Below are 6,611 nucleotides of genomic sequence, written 5' to 3'. Positions count from 1 at the left end.
ACTTGAAAGCTTTCTGACTGGCGTTTATCGAGATTAGGCTGACCTCAGAGGGCACTCAAAGCAAAAGGTTAACAATGACTTAGCGTTTGTTCAGAAGTTCATTTTGTACAGTTAGGTTGGTGTTCTACAGATAACGGTTATTTCCAGAAACTGTATACATGCGCAAAACCCCATAGGGAGAGGGAGAAAGAGAGACAGAGACAGGGACAGAAACAGACAGACAGACTGGCAGATAGACTGGCAGATTGGCAGATGATGATGATGATGATGATGATGATGATGATGATGATGATGATGATGATGATGATGATGATGATGATGATGATGACGACGACGACGACGATGATGAATGAATGGATGGATACATCGATACATATATGGATAGATGGAGTGTGATGAGAAGAAGAAGGCGAAGTGTAACCGACACAAAGAACGAAAATATCAAAATATAATAGTTCACTCTCGCAATTGCGGAATCTTGAAATTACTAAGCTTATCATCGTCTGAAGGGGCGATGTTCCGTTTTAGTCTATTATATGGGGTCACTGATTTTGACTGAGAAACAAGAAAAATTTGCCAGCCGACCCCCGGTTATAACAAGTGAACTTTACCTTACAGCAGTTCATAGACAATCATCCCCATGCATACAAACCTTTGCAGGTCATCTTCTCGACCGAAAACAGAGATAGCGACTACGGGTGCTTCTGAATTCATCTCTAAGGTTGTAATGTGCAAGTACTCAGTAAAACGCGTGTACTAAAGCAGTATTACATATATCATTCGTGCATTACTGTGTATTAAATACGAATGTTAAAACACGCAATAATTAATATACGGTGATCACGTTACTTTGACATTATTGTTTTCCAAAAGATTTTTACTTTGCCCGAACAAGATGAAAAACAATCCAAAGTAATAGGGGGATGCTGTCACAATAGTCGAAAAATACTATGGAACCTATTTACTCCGCCCCCCTTAATATGGAATGGTTCGCCCCTTACTTCCTTTTACAGGAAAGAATTAATCGTGCGCCCCGATTAGGTTACAAATACGGACACTTTACTAGCCGCTGAATGTGACAATGTCTTCAGGCACTTCTCGCCGATGTTCCACAGTGATTGCTCGTGCATCGGCCCAACTTCATGGACGCCCTGCCTCGAATAAGGAAAAAAAAATACCTAACGAGCGTTGCCCGGTGCGTGGCTTGTGATCTCCCCGTATCGATGTCAAAGAAAAGACCGGTTTCGGCCCCGGTCATCACCGGCGCCCTGCTGACCCCACAAGGACGCCGTACGCTTTTAGACCGGGGGCACGCGTCCCAAGCAATTCCACGTGGCGATCGCAATTCGGAGCATGTAGTCAAGTTTAATAAACCCAAACGTTTGGGGAACATTATCTGGTGCTATTCGCCCTATGAGGCCGTAGCAGTTACTTAAATCGTTCATTGCAAGAGATGAAATAATATACGCGCTGTAAAATTTGTGCCATGCGTAATTTCACATTCTCAATGTCGTTCATTGTTCACAAGGAGACAGTATCTATTTCCAAGGTTTTCAACCGTTGACTAAACCGTCCAAGCATCGTCACTGTAACCGAGCAAAACGATACGATTTTCTATGTAAACCTTTATCGCTCACAGTGAGCACATGGAGACAGCTATGTATCTACATACAGTCGGGAGGATATATCTATAAAAATACTGTGGAAGTTAAGGAGATTAAGACAGTGAGTGATTAATCCTGACGAGAAATTAGTAGTATATTTAGATTGAATTTCCCTAACGGTATCTTGCACCAAGAACCCATTAAATGCCGAAAAACAGGGTTTATACAACATTCGTAAACTTCAATTCGTATCAGGGCAAAGCCTGTTATTGGCCCGATGGTGTAAAGCTAATTGCGGCAAAAAAGAGTTTGTAAAACGCCTGACATAACAAAACGATTTAAACCTTTGCAAGTGAAAGTATGTCAGTTATAGTTTTCCATTCACTTATTTGTCTTTTTGGAAATCACAAGTTGGATTACATACCCTGTGCTGAACTTTTTAGAACTAAAACTAATGTGGGTGGATAGGTCATGATCAAACACATTTTTTCAAACTCGTCGTTTAAACCATGTATACGTGGTTTGACACTGATTTAGGAAAGCTATATATATACATACATATATATATATATATATATATATATATATATATATATATATATATATATATATATATTATATAATATTGATATATGTATTATTGATAGTGTGTGTGTGTGAGTGTGTGTATACGGTGTGTGTGGATTGACAGACATACACACATACATACTATTATGACAGTTTCTTGAAAGCTGCTGAGGATACATTATGAGTTGTTAATTGCTCTAATAAGTTGTTAAGTTGTTACATTAATAAACTAAATGAATGAAAATAGAGCTTTTTTGGGTTTCTTCGTAACCGTATACGCGAAACCTACCGATTGAATAATCACTAGATATTCGTGCACTCACAAATGACCAGAGCTACTTTTTTGAATTTTGTGACTTTCAATGATAATCGTTTCGGCGCGCTACTTCAGTGTGTGTAACCCTGATTCCTCGAATCAGAACGCGTTTTGCATGATGGCTTGTCCTGTTCTGAGAAGCCAACGACGTCATAGGGCGGCTCTTTTCAAAGAAATTGAAACAACTTTAGCCTTCTGAGTCAGTACCACAGCCTTCCATTTCGTCAAAACGAGCCGTCTTTGTCGAAATTGCATGAAGTTTCATCGCACATATTTGCACTGTATGTCAATTGCACAGTGAAATACACACTTGATCTGAAAATCACGTTTTCCCCGGAAATCCCATATTCTATCCTTTTACTTGAGAAAGATATATATAATGAGTGCCGCAAATGCTCTGCAAGTAACAAAGGTAAGTACACTCTACCCGCCATCATTACGAACGAATATTTTTCCCCTTTTTGTTGCAGAGAAGAAACTTAGCCGCTTCTACGGAACAACAGCATTTCCCGAAACCCATATAAAACTATCACTTGCAAGCCCCACCATACAATGAAATCACTCTGTCCCCGTATACGTCACATCACACAGTAGCTAGGGTCACAAAAAGGTTAATTAGTTTAAGGTCATCAAGTGCACCCCCTGCAGTGTCGATTGTCAGGCTAATTGAAGAGCATCTCATTACCTTGATCGCAGTCTTGTCATTCACAACAGTATACATCCATGGATCGATCAGAGTGTGAGGGGATGCCGTCCGTCAACGCAAACGTCCTTTCTGCAAAGTCCGCGTTTTCGACTATTTGCCGCTGGTGGCGTCTTTGCAATGCAGCACGATCGAGGCCCGGAAATCAGTGTGACGCCGAAATGTCCTCATAATACTGATTGAAATGCGTCAATTTTAATCCGGAGAGCGAAATGCAAAGCGCATTCAGAGTTGAAATCTGCCTAATCCATCAAATGAAACTGTGGATCATGGACCCCTTTGAGAACGTACGCCTGCTGTTTTGTGTGTATTGTTGCTGATCTTTATATACCACCCGATCACGTATTCTTGGTTTCGCTCATTTAACGAGAAAGTTTGATTATAAAAAGGGAAAAATGTACAATAACGCTTGAACGGTATATTTGCTTGACATATCGGTAGGTGTACCCATGCTGCAATGTATTTTCATCCGTTTCCTCTAATAATTGAATTTTGACAGTGATGACTCAGCAAAAACTGATTGAGCGCAACCCAAAATACATGAGCGGGTGTTATACAAAATTATTCGTCCAAAGGGTGGAAAGCCTGGCGCAGAGTACAAGACTAGTACAAGACTGGTCAAAAGTACACGACAGACATACGATTTGATCACTTGGTGGCAAATATAAATGTTTAAAGCTCGTGAGTACGTTCAACATTTTTCTTTGATTTGTTTAATCTGTCTATATTTTATATACCTAATGATAGTTCTCCAAACAATGAGACAATTATTTTCGGTGCCTTAGTTAAACAGTGTTGTACTCTAGAATGTTAGATTATCGTTGAGGAGACGCCATTCACAAAATATCAAGTTGGCGACATGAAGTGTGTATTTATCCGGGCTTGGTGCGAGACCATATTTTTTCTTTATAGTTCGATTCTTAAAATAAATACAAAGCCAACATGTATGAAAGGCTGTCGCCATATATATCGGACTGTGAACGTCTGTTTTATCATGTTTTCTTTCCAGGTCATGACCCCATTGCATTATGCCTCAGCTTGAATAAAGATCAAAAGTGTTAGCCGCAAAAAAATGGTCTTGTCATAGCTGTATATACGTACAATTCAATCGGACGGCGTACTGCCTCTTCCTGGAGCGTCTTGACGTAACGATATCACACCGCACCCATTCACTTTCCGGCTTTAACAAGTTATCCTTCCGCCCTGAAAAACAATGAAGTCATTCCCGATTAACCAAAGCGAAACGGTATTAGACCAAATAAGAAAAAATATCGTTCGATGATTTTTTTCCGGTGTGGCAACAGAAAATGTTTGCGTATATTTATTCCGAATCTGACCAAATAATTTCATGAAAATGAATGCTGGCTAAATATGTATGATGTTTTCAATGCACTTATTCTAGTTCGTCTCGTCATAAAGCAAGAAGTAAGCTCAGTCGCAAGATTTGATGTTTTTCCTAGTATTTCAGGAGACTGTCTTACTCTCTATAATAATACAAACAGCATAATTAAGGAATAAAGATATTGCACTGGCTGTCGTAAGTCGTTTCCGATGGGGCTCATTTACGTTCCAGCTTGTCGCAAAACAAAGACATGAGAGCTTTTATGGTTGCTTGGAAAGAAGTTGAAGAATTCCTCAAGAAATAATGAAAACAGCGCGAGCGTATTTGAAGCTATTTTTGAGGAATTTCAAAAAAATTACAATTGGCAAATGTAGCAGCGGCGATTTTTGAAGAACAATATTTTGCTTGGCTTCAGAATTCTCTTTGCAAAAGCATATTACATGTATCGGAGGTTGTCATCGCACTCACACTACACACACACACTCTCTCTCTCTCTCTCTCTCCCTCCCTCCCTCTCTCCCTCCCTCTCTCTCTCTCTCTCTCTCTCTCTCTCTCTCTCTCTCTCTCTCTCTCTCTTCTCTCTCTCTCTCTCTCTCTCTCTCTCTCTCTCTCTCTCTCTCTCTCTCTCTCTCTCACGACGAGAATCAGCATAGTCCTAGCTATTATGAAACATCAGAAAGATGACAAGATACAGGTGGTGGTGTCCAGCCGACCGATTCATGGTGAGCCAAACATCTATCAACTTGTAAAACGAGAGAGATCGTCCGCACTTTCACATGCTCTTCTTGAAACAGTGGAGAATACCCGCCTCTCAAACAACGGATACAAATGATATCATAAACTCCCAATGCCACTCAAAACACGCCAGCCCACCGTGAGAGGCAAGGACGCGGCGTATTTTTTGGACACGCAATGGGTGTCTCGGGACCGACATTGACCACACCGAAGAGAGCAGCGCTTGAAAAGTATGTGTAAAACGATTCACTTTCGACACGCTTGATCCGATCTACAGCAAGGATTAAAAAAATCACCGAGACCCAACCTACAATCAGAAGTGGCGTCAATTTCCTGATATCTTCTCGACTTTTCTTCAACACAGTACCTAACAAAGCATAAAACACGTACTGCCCCTCTAACTATACAGACAATTATATTCCTTGAAATGAACATTCTAAATTTATCATCGAGATTATTCATGTTCCCTCGACAGATATCATGGAGTTTGGCTGCGCTATGAAATGACTGTGGTAAACTTATGGTTTCCCAACTATCGCCTGGTTCAGAACATATTTATATTTTTGCTTTTATATACTCATAGTGATCTTATCTTTCGAAATTTGCCGATTGTCTACAGAAAGTTAGTAAATGTATAGTCAAGTGCGGATCCGCTACACACAAGAAAATGCGACAACATGCCCAAATAATCGTCAAATCTACCTATATTTATACAACAATTCACAGCTTTCGTATGATTTATTGCTGCACCTTCCATCGAATTGCCTGTGAAAGGAAAAACTCAATGGAAGACAGACCTCGGTGCCTGGTGAACCTATCATCCATAGCTATCTAATTGAGCTCATATGTAAGGGATTTACACGGTCGCCTCCCCTTTGCTTTGTCCTCCGTATTCGTTTTCGGGTGGTCCCGTACACAGACGAGGACAGCCAACGTGAAAGGCAAACAAAAACAAATATGTAAAAGGCAAACACCGAGCACATCTCCACATCCGATTTTAATGAGATTTCGTCGGCTGCAAACGAGTTTTATCTCGAGTCAGCGAATAATGTTCACAGTACGGGTGTACTTAACGTTCCGAAACGTATTAATTTTGCGGCAAATATCCTGTGCTGTATGTTGCTTCCGAGAAGGACCCGCCGTAAAATGTTACTTTCACAACGCCGCTCAGTGGTAGACAAAAGGGATTTAAAAGCGCTCGGGTGGCCCATTAATGCATCCTGTTTTCGATTTTAGGAGGGATTTAACAGTTTTGAAGCTGTCTGGAGAAGGTAATTCTCTTTCCCCTTACGGCGGAAATATCCACGGGATGTCATAAATCAATAGGGATTAGTTGAGAATTTC

This window comes from Ptychodera flava, chromosome 8, assembly GCF_041260155.1.
Source record: "Ptychodera flava strain L36383 chromosome 8, AS_Pfla_20210202, whole genome shotgun sequence".
NCBI lineage: Eukaryota > Metazoa > Hemichordata > Enteropneusta > Ptychoderidae > Ptychodera > Ptychodera flava.
The sequence above is the reverse complement of the archived record's forward strand: the minus strand, read 5'-3'. Positions refer to the sequence as shown.